Raw genomic sequence first — 15129 nt, 5'->3', positions numbered from 1 at the left:
GCCACAAGAATGGGAAGCTGCCTAATTTGTCCTGAAAAGGATAATGATAAATGACAGCCTATTGATCGAGTTGGAGGACAGATATCTTCTGAGAACTATTGGCTTTAGTGGTTGCTTTCATGCATTGATAAGATGCTAGCTACAGTAAATTATATAATCTTCTGTTTGAAAAGATACTACTACACCGCAACATCAACAGCGTGGGGAAACAAGACAAGAGGGAGACTCCAAACAAACTGCTGAAAGGAAAGGTAATATTTAAATCCAAACAATGCATGAGAGTATTTGATGAAAAATAACCTTAAATGCAGCCTCTCAGATGACAGCATGTAGAGGATAACGTCACATAAACCTAGCTTTAATAGAATAGGTACAAACTGGCAGTCATATATGGCACAAAAAAGCACATTTTATTTTGACCCATATAAACATTTTTCCAAGATGCTCTAGGATTGGATCTGTAAAACTATATTTATTCCTCAGCACCTCCATTCCAAACTAACAAAAAGGCTGAGACACTGATTTCTGAATGAGGCTTATATGTACTAGAAAACAAATAATATGGGGAAAAAAAGAGTGAGTAGCCATCTGCAGGACCTGAGACAGCCTAAAGCTAGGAGAAAAGAATTATTAAGATTCATCAAAACTATACTAAAAGAAAAATAAAGCAAGGGGAAATATAGTAAGAAGATCAGAAATTACATCATTTGCAACGAGATGCACTACATTGCCAAAAGAAAAGGCGGTCAAATCTCTTCACTATGAACTTCACGTTCAAGGTGAACAGGTATGTACAGTGAAATCACACCAGCCACACAAGCCAGTGGAGTTGTAACAGTTATACCGGGACTTATTGTCTCCGCCACAGGGAATGAACATTACAATATTGTTTTGGTAGCTACATTTTAACTAGAGACAACCAGGGAGAAACAGAGCATTTACAAATATATAAAAAACGTAAAGAACAAACTGCAGTAACTTCTGTAGTTTACTTCAAACTCCCAAGGAGACATAAGAGGAGGAAGAACAATCCAAAATATTTTTACGATATCAGTTATCTGAAACAGAGAAGGATCTTCGAAAATATTAGAGGCTATCTAGATGAACAGCAATTTGCTTTGACTGAGTGATAAAGTCTGGACCATACAGTGACCTACTCCCCAACTTTTTAAAGATATAATCTGGTAATTTTTGATAATATTGGTTGTTCTTATGCAAAACCTCATCAAGACTACTACAGTCTAATCAGAGTGCATCTACAGACATGAAAAAGCATGCATATGAAGAAAATACATGATATATTTTATAATTGGATCCATATGCCTCCCTTGTAAATCTTCTAGATCGAAAACTCCTACCTCTATTACTTCCTGACATAGAGCATGCCTAATTCAGATACGGGATGTGATATGCACACAGACCCTGACAAAGCTTGCGTGTTTTGGTATCTTTGCAATGCTAGTAACAGCTAGTTGCATGTAATGTTAGTACAGTTATTAAATACTGAATATTCATTGAAATAAGCAGCATCTGAAACACAGAAAGAAAAACACAATTCACTTCTACCAAGACCACACTTAGTCTACCATAACCTTAACTATACTCAATTAAAGGTATAGCAATGATTTCAACTGGCATAGCGGCAGAGCTCAACCATTTTCCAATGGTTGCATACAGTAACATATAAATATTACAAGCAAGGACACAAACAACAGAAATGGTAAACCTATGTTTAACAACTTTACAGAGCACCGATGGCAAATTAAAATACGTATACATTTTAGGCTGTAATCACTGCCTAAAAGTCCACACAACTATGGCACATGTGTGTATTTCAAACTTAAGGTTAGAGAAAAGCAAAATCAGGACTGCATTCCTTGGATGTCCAGTTATAAAAGAAAGTTATCAGCCAGTGTGTTAATACTGATAAAATGACTGTCAGTGCCAATATCGAATGAACTCACAACTGTACCAATGAATTGTCAATGTTATGATAAAGTTTACAATTGTCAATATACTTGCACAAATCTGGCTGTCTCAATCCTTTTAAATGTGCTACACAGAAATGGTACTAAATTAACGATTACTTTCCACACTGCTTAATTAAAATTACCAGAAAGTATCGATATCAGTGAATACAGGAAAAAAATATTCATAATTATTAACCTTGATACTCTGCCAGGAAGACTGAGCTTGTTTCATTTGAAGACTGTGATGACTCACCTTCCAAAAAGGCTTCTTTAGGGGGATTTCTACCTGCAGATGAGGAATATATGCAGCTGTGCAGTACATCTCATTCCCAAGCCTTGCAAGCCATATTGTAGTTTAATGAATGATTAACTTCCATCCACGGCCCTCGCAAAGCTCCCGATGATAGCTGAAGACTGTGTGGTACTTCCCGGAAACTACATATTCAGAGAGGGCATGAGTGAGACAAGTAAGCACTTATAAGAAGTTACTTTTCAAAGACAGAATAACTTCTATGAAATTCCCATCGCTTACTATCATTTGGACTTTAGGAGCCTAAAGGAGCCTTTAGGAGCCTGAGATAAGCTGCTTCTTTAAACATCTTAGTCAAGTGTACTGTCAGCTGAGTCACTGTCAACACCAGTGCATAGGTAAAATACAACTCCTAAAATGATTTTAAAATTACTAAAGGAGATAAAATGTGATTTTTTTAAGCTATTCCTTCATTTCATGTTCGTTCCCATTTGGCAGCAACATCTATCTGTGGCTTCACATGTACACACACATCCTAGTGATTGCACTGGGATGTTCACATAAATATCCAAGGTCCTAACTTAGTACATATTTTATTTTATTTTGGTAAATGAACACAATAGCATTCTATAACCTTTCCTCTCAACGCCAGTATGCTAGAGCAGCTTTACTGTGGTATTATTTAAGAAACAATATCAAAATCTACTGACCTCCCCAGCTTGGCAAGAGTTTCCAAATGATTGCCTTCTACACAATTTATCCAGAGAACTGCTGATACATTGTCCTGGAGGAGAAGAAAGCAGCAGTTGGTCTTAGTAGCAAAGAAAACCTTTTAAGCTCCTACTAGCAATGACGAAGGAAAAGCCACCTCCACGAATGAAAAAAATCCCCACAATAACCCAGATGGGATAAAATTAGAATCTGTTATCAAGTCTGAAAAGCTCAATGCTAATGCTGTAATTGCGGCACAGAGGACTGCCATATAAAGAATTAATAAAGCTGCTTTGCATTAAAGATGGGCAAGGAGTAAAGTAACTTGCTACCACTTGGAAATGGAAAGGTTTAAGAAAATTAGTCCCTCCATATAGAAAACAAACTGTAGTGTTTCAACTGATGTAATAAGCAGCTCCACTAATATATATATATATTATATATATATATATTTATATATATTTACATATATATATATATATTTATATATTTATATTTATATTTATATTTATATTTATATTTATATTTATATTTATATTTATATTTATACACACACACACACACACATACATACACACACATATATATGTATTAAATTAATAAAACAAAAAGTGAGTTCAGAGAAGATCAGCACAGTGGCACCATTGCTGATTTAACCTCTGCATGGCAGCAGGTTCAGGACTAACTCCTCACTTCAAAATTACGTGTCTCAGAGGTGAAACTGGTATGAAGGCCCAATTTCTGCCAGAGTTTAGAGATCATAATGGAAGTGTTAAATAATAGATTAGCACTTCACATTACAGAGACAGGAGAGGGATGCAGCAGTCAGGGTCACAGGGACGTTTGCCGAAAGTGCTGAGAATGTGATGGCTAACAGATTGACTCTCAGCAAATGGGATTATCCAAAGATGCTCAGAAGTGACACATTTCGAGGGAGACAACTTCTCTCTCAGTTACTGGGTAACAAGCCCATGCTATGTGTCTTGGATGGACGCTTAGCATGGAGGTAGGACGCCAGAGGTAGATCATTTAAAGAACCTTGCAAAATGCAGTACTTTCATTCTCTGCAGCTTCCTGAATACCTTCTGAAGACCTAGAATTTCTGTGCACAACATCTGTGCACAACAAACGTGCTTCACTCAGAAAGCAATGCAGCTGAACAGAGAGATCTCTTGATGCTTCACTAAAGCCAGTCATCACCTAGTATTGCAGTGTAACATAAGTAAAATACCTCAGATTGACTTAGAATTTCTCTGAGATCTTTTGAACTTCAGCCACCATTCCATGGATGTAATCCAAGTTGTAACACAATCTGCAACTAAGTAAATTTGCAGATAACCTCACCGTGCATGAGATATTTTTTTCAGGATGCTTTGTAGGGTATAGGTTTTTTTTTTTTTTTTTTTCACTCTGTAGTTTATTCAAGCTTGAAAATGGTAATTTGAGAGAAAGATATTTTGGCTGACATTATTCCAAGTTATATTCTGCTTCCATCAACGGAATTTAACAGGGCATGACCCAGCCCTATGGTTCTAGTCCATCAAAATAAAAATTATATATGTTATTTTAAAAGAAAAGGTCAGTTGTTTTACAGAAGATTTTGAGGCTGAGAAGAAATAATCTTGCAAAGATCAATAAACTATGAAACATCTCTATAAAGAAAGGTATTTTTCTCTTCAAGTTGATGTGCGTATAGTTGTTATCCATCTATATTCCACTGAGACTCTTTATTTTTTCATGTATCTATCTAGCTTGCAAGCTACATATTAGTTTCAAAGTTAGCAGAAGAGGCAATATTCTGTGGTCTCAGAGACACTGCTCTTGGCTGTAATTTCAGATCTAAAAAAGTAATAAAAAAAAAAATCACATATGCTGCTTGCAGGACGGAGGTGACCTGAGTCTCATGTCTGAAGATACCTACTTAATCTTTTGGAACATCCCTTGGAAAAGATCAATTTTCAATTGACAGGAACATTCACTATTGCAAACCTCCCTGCTGAGATACAAAGCTGAGGCCATCTATTAAAAGGAATGTAATGAACGGCAGGGCTGATCCCTTTGGTTATTAGCTAAAGGCATGGATATATACCAAAAAAATCTAGCTAATCAAAGACTGCAAATTAACAGTATGTTAAAACAGGCTGGTTTTGTGTCTATGGTTACCGACAAGTCACCAGATGCTCAAGATCAATAGATGTTTTGCATATTTCAATTATTCTTGTGGGTTTAGATCTTAATTACTCTTACGAACTTCAGGTAGTTTTGGCAGACATAGTTACCTTGAAGCTGTAAGTCTTACTGTTGTTTTGTCAGCTAAAACAAGGTGCCAGTATGCTGATATAGAGTTTTATTGTGTCATGATTTTACTTCCAGTGACTCATCTTAATGCTAGGAGCTGATACCACAGAGATTGCAGTGTCTCCTACACTAAAAATTCTGTTAAATTAACTTGCAAAAGGGGGGCATCTGTTTAACAGAGAACATTATTTTATAATTCTTCATACTTTTTCACAAACAATACTCCCAGTCTTGCAGACACTGATGGGGTCTATAATGAAAAGTTAGAGAAAACATTAAAGGTGAGCTAGATTATGCGAGAAAAAAAAATGCATCAACTGTACTTGAATTCAGGGAAGGATTAGTTTGCATGGACTATAATATGAAGAAAGGAACAAGCTTTCAAGTTAAATATAGTATTTAATTAATGGGTGTCATACCAATCTTATGAATTACAAGCCTCTCCTTGTAACAGGCTATGTGGATGTGTATCTTTTTTCAAGCAGCTGCCAGTGAGTTTGTCCTCCCAAGCAACCACTCCTCGGCTGCTGAAACTGCTTGCTCCTATTCCTCAGGCTTCAAAATGAGCTGTCAGCCTCTGTGCAAAGTCTTGCTGTCAGTCGCAGGCCAACCTGCAGCCTTGCTCTGCTCCTTGTTGTCTGCCTTTGAGTTCCTAATCCCGCTTTAAAGACCCTCATCCTGCCTTCTACTCTCACTCTGTCTGGTACCTGCTCCCAGAAACATTAGCTTCACCTTACTGCAGTCCTGCGTTCTCCAAATACTTTGTTATTAAAGTAGTAAAATATTAATTACCTCAGCAATGAGTTAACAAAGGAAAACTTTCTACTATTCTACTATTTCACTATTCTACGTTTGATGCCTGATATCAGACTAAGAAGGTAGCATACAAGAAATACAGGTTACTAGCAGGTAGCAAGAGGCAGAAAATTACTCCTTACGAAAGCGTGGACCCTACAGAAAATCCAAGTAAAAACAGGCTCATTTGTTAAACAGCCACAACAAGTAGTATACAACAACTATCTTAAAAATTCCTTTCATATCTTGCAATGAACTGTATATTACTGTAAGTAAGCGTTAAGAATTAGCAGAGAAGATATAAGAGGAATTAAATCAGATAAGAGTTGTTAAGAAATAAAAGCATGCATAAGAGTCACAGCAACTAAGGGTTAAAACACATTTTTAGAGTAATACATATATCTGTGCACTTCTCGGAATAAAACCTTTAAAATGATTGATGGCGATTGACATTCTATCAACACCTAAAATTCTAAAAATGTGTAATAAATCAATCAATCCAGAATGTGAATAGGACTCGTGTCTGGTATCTGCATATCTGCATTTTTGCTGTTCTCCTTCATCGCTCTAGAAATTATCTACTTTAAGTCATATTTATGCATTTTTGCATACTGAACTTTGCATTTTACAGCCTATATTATTAGTCTAATTCCTGCTGCGGCCAGCAGTCGTCTTCAGTAAAATCATGATACTAGGTTCCGTCTAGGTAGATCAACATTTCAGAGGACTTTTTGCCAGGCATTTTTGTTGTTAATAAATGGTATAGTCTTTTCTATATGCTAATTTCTCTAGAGCAGGCTTTGAAGTGTTCTATTTACTTAGGATCTGCTGCCATCAGAACACTGAACTAGAAATCAGATGCACTTTATCAAATTTTTTGTTACTCTCTGCTAACAGCTCCAAGAGTTCAGACAAAAAGTTTGTGCCTTCATCTCTCCTCCCTCCATCCCTCTGAATCTGGGCAGTAATCGACCTTGCCTGATGAAAGGCAAGAGCATGCCTTTCATCATCAGCCCTTAGAGTTCAAGGTCCAGAAGAAACAAGATCCCCAACTGCTAAATCTTTTGTCTGTTTTGTGACTCCACTTGCTAGGCACAACCTGGTCAGTACCCTCCATGTCACACACACAGCCCCCAAGGCATGGCACTGGCCTCCGCGCGTGCTGAACTGACAAGGCAGCAGAGAGACGCAGGACGGGAGGCGGCAGGTGACCGAATTTCATGCGCAAAGCTGATTCATCTCTCCAAGTACCACAGGTTGGCTTGCAGATCAATCAAACCACACGGAGTTGCTTGGAAACTGCCCAGGGTTATTTGTGGCTGTCTGCAATACAACCAGCTGATCTAGGCTACAGAGCCTCGTCCAGAGCTGTACTCAGAGTAGTCAGTGTTTGAAGGCTGAGAACCCGCCCCATGTATTACATGGCTTACACAGCTTGTTCTGCCAGCCTATTCTGCACTGCAAAACTGCCTAAATGAAGAAAATTGAGAACCCTTATTTAGGAGACAGGACCGTTCAGGTCTAAAAATATTTCTGTTAGGAAAAGGGGATGTTAGTAGCCTGACACAGTAAGACATGCAGATCTCTCTTCTTCCTTCCCAAGTTCCCCTTTCCTTGCTATAATAATTTCCCCTCTTGTCACAATATTCATATAAAGTACAAAGTCCGATTCAAAGTTCTCCTCACCATCATCATGTGCACTTGCACAGCTGTCTCCATCGGCTCAGAGCCCTTGTGACAATAAATTCTGCAGGGTCTGGAACAGAGTTAGATGAGCTCCAGAACAGCTACAGAGGAAATGCTAGTGACTGCAAAGTTGGTGGGTCAGGACCTGCGGGCCAGATTTACAACTGTACTGAGACATCTGAAGATGCAGCTAGGCGTGCCATGGGATTTACACAAATGCCTAACCAGGCGCTGGCTAACTGCCACTTGTCTTTAAAAGTCAGTTAAATGTCTCATCTGCTCATGCGTTTTTGTTAATCCCACTATGTGCCTGTCTGCCTTTTTGGATAGTTCAATTTCTTTGTCAGTCTGGCCCCAGGTTATTATCTTACAAAACTGTATTTTGATATATACCACAAAGTAATTAACATTAAGCATACAGAGCTTCTGACAGTAGAGCCATTTCTGCGCTTCTTGTTTTCAATGGTGATTACTAATAGCTTTAGCATTCCTATAGCTGTGCCATCTGACAACTGGAAAAAAAATTCAAAATATTAATTAACTGAGCCACACAATGCACCTGTGAACTAGATTTTTATCATCCATTGACAGATGGGGAAACAAAGACATAGAAAGGTTGAATGCCTTATTGAAGAGCCCAGAGGAGGTCTGCTGCAGAGCTGGAAAGAGAACAATGAGAACCCAGCTACACCAACATTTGGTCCTGCACGTTACTACTCTGTGTTACATTTCAAGGGCTCCTTCCTAGGCTCAGTCCACCTTGCCTTAATAGCATGAAACTCTTCTACTATTTTTTTCTTCCTCAAAGCCTTTTCACTCTCTTCTTTCTATCGACAACATCCTGCCTGTCACTCAACCATGGCTGATATTTTTGACTCTCTAGATTCTCCTGTTCTGCTGAAGACTTGCAGATATTTCTTTACAGGCTATCTAAGACACAGTTTTCCTATCTTGCTCTCACAGATAAAGCTCTTCTCTAAAGTTTCATCATATATCAATAGGTGCAACCCTTTCTCTTGGCCTTGACAAATGCAATATCACACAATCAATATTCCTCCAGAAAACACAGCTGAAGAGATCATTTCCGTAAGCCCTTTGCTTTGTCTTTGTCATCTCTCCATTGGTTCCCTTTCATTTTATTTTACAAACATAAGCTCTTGTCTTCATTTTTTAAGTCTTGCTGCTGCATTACCTGTATCAGTCATTCAGTGTAAAAAGGTTAAGTCCTACTGCTGAACAACCCCTATAAAGATGGTGGGACAGCAAAAACTTGCCTAGAGAGACAAAAATGGGGCTGGCCATTTGAACAGAACTCAGCTTCACTCACTGATTAGAAAACAGTGTTAACAAATAACTGGCTTAATAACTGGAATCAGTAAGAAATAAAGAAAAGTAACAATTTATAGTCAATAAAAGGGAGAAGAGGAAGAAAGAGCTTCTCTGCCCCCCTTTAATAAATCATGCATGGATTTAGCGAGGAATACATTGAATGAAAAGAAAAGCTTCCTTACTGATTCCAGTAGAGTTTTGGTACCTACTTGTGGTACCTTATTTTGAAAGGCAAATGAGAATATACCAAAAACGACCTTTAAAGACAAGCCCAGGAAATTTTACTGTAACATAAACAAGTCAAGACAAATGTAACAAACTATTCCTACCTGCTTCTGTCATGAAAAATAATGCTGGACTACTTAATGTTTAAATGACTATCATAGCGTCTTCTGGGGGATCTTTGGTAAGGTAGTGTGTACCTATGTAAAGACCACAGAGAAGAGAAGGACCACCACTACACACATAAATACAGCAGGGAGTGTTGCTCTGTGAAACACATTTCAGGCTATGAAATGAAATAATTCCATTAAGCAATAATTCCATTCCATAAGCAAACACAGTTAAAATCATCTAAAGTTTTCAGGAATGTCTTTTATATAATCACTAGAGGAAAGGTATTGAGATTTCAAACCGTTCTACAGGCTGAAATAGGAAAAAATGCTGTAGGTGAAAGCTATTCAGCTGAATTTACATAATCTAATACAATTCAAAAGAGCCTCCCAGAATGCAGTTACAAAAGGCTACACAGAAAGATCTTTCCAAAGTTGGGGATTCACTCTACAAGCCAAATAATAAATAGGAGACCCAAGATAACATTCTTCTCTTCCTTCTTCATGCTAGTAAGATTCACCAATTTCAATATACTTGTCAATTTAGGATCTTGTGAACCTGGTGGTGAAGTGACAAAAACTGACATTTCAGATGAGATGAGAATGGAGGATGGGTACACTGATGAAAATGTATCCATATCACTGATGACAACCAGCAGCAGAGACATTTTGACATCCTTGTCCCAGGTTCTAGTAAAGAAAAAAATGTACAGAATTATAGAAGGATTCAGCTGGCAAACAAATGAGTTAATAAGCCATCATTCTATACAAGGCGAGAAGGAGTATCAGACAAAAATGAAATAGTTATTAAAGTTCAGTCTGAAAAAAACCTACATTCATTCAACAGTTCTCCAGAGATTATATATAGGTAAGATGATTCTTCCCACACATAACTGAAAAGGGTATGAAAAAGATAAAGGGTACCAGCGTTATAAAGGTAAGGATGAATAATTTGTAATCAATTATCAATTGCACAGTATATACAAAACAGAACTACATGCTCAGAGGTGTTTTTTATCCATCAGCTTGCTTTAATAGTAGCTCTTGTAAGCAAGAGCCTGCTTGCACTCCTGCAATATAGCAGAGGTCAAGGAGAGGATGGTTGGGCAGTGTTGTGGTAGGAGATATATGCAACATCCACTCCCCTATAACCAGAACAACCTTCACAGACCGTCCCTATTCTAAAGTTGTTACCATCTTTTTTGCCCTCTAGTCTTAAAATTGTATTTATACCAGGAACTGGACTCGTTAGGAGTTTCTATCATGTTTACAATACCAGGTAATGAGCTATGTTGAAAGCAGAGCTCTCATATATTTCACATCCTGTCCCTCTTCTCCATGAAATATTAATTTTAATTTTAAGGTATGGTAACTCAATATCTGTATTAATAGTAACTGCAATTCCAAAAACATTTAAACAGAAATTAGAATGGAAGGGAATCTCTCTTCTTTCCTTGCCTTCTCTATAGAAGAGCCAAAAGGTGGATGACCATCCGTTTTCTTTCCACCTAGGAAATATGTCCTGCTTGGGCAGGAGGATCTTTAAGGCTAAGTCTTTATTTTTAATCCTCTTTTAGAATAGAAGTCTTGCAGGTATGGAAGTAGCCTTGGCCAGCAAAATGGGGAAGCAAACCATTAGTAGTGAAGCACGTGCAGCAGCAGTAGGGTCTGAATGGAGCAGAAGTAAAAGAGGGGGAAATCAGCCACAAGCAGAAACAGCCCTAGGAGTTACACAGGCTGGATAAGTTTAGAATTGGGGGGCAGGGTTTGAGATGCGCTGGGTGATCAAGCTGGAAGAGGTTAGGGGCGGAGGGCTGAAATGAGGTGGGGATGGTAGAGTAAGAATATTTGAGCCTATAGGATAAAGGTCATAGCAGTGCAGATGAGAAAGGGTCCAAACAGGCTAGAAAAAGCAAGTGAAAGAGGATGTGGGTAGCTCTGGGGTAAAAGCAGAAGACAGCCTTAAAGGTGGGAGAGCAGAGACTCAGAGTAGATTTGGAAGAACTGAAGGGTATGAGGAGTTGGTATTAGGGAGATGCAAAGAGATTCAAAGCTGGAAGAGTTGCAGCAGAGTTGCCTTTTGCCCAGGCACTTCAAATTGGTGGAGTTAGAGAAATAGAAAAACATGCATAAAATTCTTTCAGAAATAGGGAAGATACAGGCAATCTGGCTATATGAAGGTAAATACAAATGCCAGTAAACACTCTATAACAGGTACACTGCTTAAGAGAAGTTAATAATGTGGTGTACGGCACGAGTGATGGACAGAGATAATCCATGGAACACTATCTTAATACCAGCATTGTGCCATCTCCTGAGAGAGCAGAATCTCAGTGAAGAACTTAAATGAGTTGCAATAATCAAAGTCCTAAAACCATGTGACATCAGGCAACATTAAAAATTTTAATATCCTAGCAGTAATTCTTACTTGGTAATTAAAGGGATGAACACTATTATTAATGCAGGCTTTTTATCACAAAACTAGGTCTATTAAGATCCTCAGTGTTCTTGGTCATACCGGATATGATTGCTGCCAAAAAGAAAGCTGTAAAGTTGGGGCAGTTTTTAATAACTTTAAGCTGATTTTGAGCATTTTTGTATTAAAAGGTATTAATTATTAATAACCCTTGTGATATCCACATTAGTACTTCTGCTGAAGCACAGATTTAAACGTTATGAACATTTAACAGCAATAATTCATATGTTTAAAGCCTTAGCTTTTCATGCCAAAAAATCATGAAAACATCAGAGATGACAACTCTTGAATCGAGCGCTATATGCAACATAATACTTATTTTGAGCAGTGTCAAATGATTTTGTTTTTGAAGACCATGCCATTAGTACAACAAATAGGAGCCAAAGCAAGAAATGCCATGCCAGTTACCTATCTGAGATATGTTCAGCAGATCTTGTGATTAAAAGTCTCAGAAGCTAATGACAGGTGTAACAGAAAACAATGCTAAAAGCAACCTATTACAGACCCCCGGCAGACCTCCCTAACGTAGAAGGTGACTAATAGGATTGAAGTCAAAAGAGGCATTTCCTATTCTACTGTGCTCATTATAAAATGATTGCCATGGACTTACCGCTGGAGCTGTTCCAACTTGATCTTCAAGGTAAAAATAGAGTATTTTTAATAACGTCACAGCAAGCTTTCCAGACTCCTTTAAGAATAGTGTCTCTCTTTTCATGAAATTACCCCTTCTGAAGAACATCATCAAGCAGGCCCAGTCATGAGACATGGTGTTCATTAATAGCTTCCACCGTGACTTCTGCAGAATATAAATCACTGACGTTCACAGACAGGGAATTTCTTCAAGTCAGATGGACAACTATTTTGCTTCATCAAACAAAAGGGCTATGCCTTATACTGAAGAAATTAATATAATGAAACATCCCTTCTCAGTAGTTTGCAAGGAGCTCTTGTATTGTTAAAACTAAATGCATGGAGACACAGCTAGAAAATTTGTAGGCTGAGCTGGAGAAAACGGAAGTATAACTTATATAACTTCAAGACAGTGGAAAGCATTTTTTAAGTAAAATAAACTGAATCAGAGTTCCTCCTTATAGAGGTTTTTCTTCTGGGAGCAACAAAATATAAATATTTCAGAGGATGTTTACGCATAAACATGCCTTATTATTTGACCAAGGCCATCGCTAAAAAGTCTGTCAAATAAAAGTTTGTTATTGTAGCACCACCTGATGTATACACAGGAAAACAGGATAAGCCTTACCTTCTGCCAGCAGCTCTGACACTAAAAACACTAAGAACAGTATGGGTAAAAGTCGTGAAGAGAGGTTGACACCTTCAAGAGCAAGGAAATGCTTGTAACGTATTTCTGAATGTTTTGATTAGAGCTGATCAAAAGACAAAAAGTCCTTTCATTATTTTCATTACACATTGGAACAAATACACATTACAATAGAATTCTGACAAATTTTATTTTTAAATATACAGTGATTAACAATAGTTCCTCCCTTTCTTGGTAGCTAGGTGACTATCCAGCATGTGAGAAATCCCCATTGGTAAGCCATTCAGACCTTTATTACAGGCTCATTTGCTTCTTGAAACAGTAATTCCAAACCACAACCACTGCTGGTTGCTACAAACATTCTCTGCTTTTGGGATCAGAATAATAGACATTAATTTATGTAGTTCCTTGCTATAATATAGTCTTGCAGATCATAGCTCCTTCTATACCTTTTATACGCTAAAATGGAGTATATGTCCTGTAGTTTGTGCTTCAGGAGTTAAAAGAACTGGTTACATGAAGATAATTGGAAGTAAATAGTTTTAAAGGAAATAGATTCAGTATGAAATATTCCTTTTTATTTTTCATTGCATGCTAGTGAAGACACTTAAAAACCAATCTTTTTCCCTGCCAATTGTGTCTTTTGGTATTTCTGTCTGAATCTAATGCAGTGGAAACATACTTTCATTTTTTCTGTCCATGCAGCAGTAATTCAGTGGAACTCAGAGAGTAGCATTAGAAGCAGAAAATGATTAATAAAGTACTTTAAAACTATTTGCAGGGAAAGGAAAGTACTGCTTACAGTGCTTAGTCTCTTAGACAACAAATTACTAAATTATGTTAAGACTGAATGAAGTTTGCGACCAGAGACACTCTGCGTTAGCTCATTCTGCAGCCAAAGCATAAACGAACAATGACCTACACGTAACATACATAGACCGTTTTGGTTTCTTTCCAGAGAAAGTGAATTGGCCAATTTAAGTATAGTTAATTGGGACTAGATGCCTAATTAATTTGAAGTGATATTATACAGGATGCAGTAATCTCCTGGAGGCTGCCTGTACATCAAGATTAGTTGTATTTCAAGAGATAAAGAAAATTACTGAAGAGAAAATATTGTTTAATGTACAAGATGTAATCAGGAAGGAAAAGGTTAATCGATAAATCAGTTCTTCAGGGACTGATATTCCAAATTACTGAACATCCTTGGATGTCCTTTGATTTAAGGTCGATTGAGTGGATGCTATACCTCAAAAGAGATGCAGCTGACAGGAATGGGTCAAAATACATAAAAATCACTTGTTAAAATTTTGCAAAGATTAACACCTCTGATACCCATTCAGTTTGGCACTATTTAGGTGTGAAAAAGAAAACACTCGTTTTAAAATGGAGATTTACACTATTTTTTCAAATGTCTTTAGAACATTGTGATGGTTTCACTTTTGTGGAGATACACCTCTCCCAGTAAAATCATTGTCAGGTTTGGTGCCTCATTCTACCCTCCTTGGGATTACAGTAGGGAAAAACTATAAGATACTTAGAAAATGTCTAACTAAAGGCTTTTGACACTGTCTCCCATCACATCCCAGTAGGGAAACTCAGGAAGTGAGGGTTGGATGAGTGGACAGTCAGGTGGACTGAGAACTGGCTGGATGGCAGAGCGCAGAGGGTTGTGGTCAGTGGTGCAGAATCTAGTTGGAGGCCTGCAGCTAGCGGTGTCCCCCAGGGGTCAGTCCTGGGTCCAGTCCTGTTCAACGTATTCATCAATGACCTGGAGGAAGGGACAGAGGGCTCCCTCAGCAAGTCTGCTGACGATACGAAACTGGGGGGAGCGGCTGACACAGCAGAAGGCTGTGCTGCCATTCAGAGGGACCTGGACAGGCTGGAGAGCTGGGCGGAGAGGAACCTCCTGAAGTTCCACAAAGGCAAGGGCAGGGTCCTGCACCTGGGGAGGAATAATGCCATGCCCCAGGACAGGCTGGGGGTTGACCTGCTGGAAAGTAGCT

At 38.1% G+C, this 15129-nt stretch overlaps 1 long non-coding RNA gene across 4 annotated transcripts in view; it reads right to left on the bottom strand.

Annotated features, from left to right (window-relative positions):
* Window positions 1-15129, bottom strand: part of LOC104144066 (uncharacterized) — a 269311-nt gene that overhangs the window by 132406 nt on the left and 121776 nt on the right. For 3 of the 4 annotated variants that reach the window (XR_011134964.1, XR_694046.2, XR_694047.2), the window contains exons 1-2: window positions 2931-3194; window positions 2224-2405 (exon numbers count right to left, since the gene is read on the bottom strand). This is a non-coding gene — a long non-coding RNA (uncharacterized lncRNA). Of the gene's footprint in view, window positions 1-2223; window positions 2406-2930; window positions 3195-15129 lie in introns of those variants that run through there. The other variant, XR_011134965.1, reaches the window with a different exon arrangement.

Source organism: Struthio camelus, chromosome 1 (assembly GCF_040807025.1).
Source record: "Struthio camelus isolate bStrCam1 chromosome 1, bStrCam1.hap1, whole genome shotgun sequence".
In the NCBI taxonomy this organism is placed as follows: Eukaryota; Metazoa; Chordata; class Aves; order Struthioniformes; family Struthionidae; genus Struthio; species Struthio camelus.
This window is presented reverse-complemented; position numbering and strand designations above follow the sequence as displayed.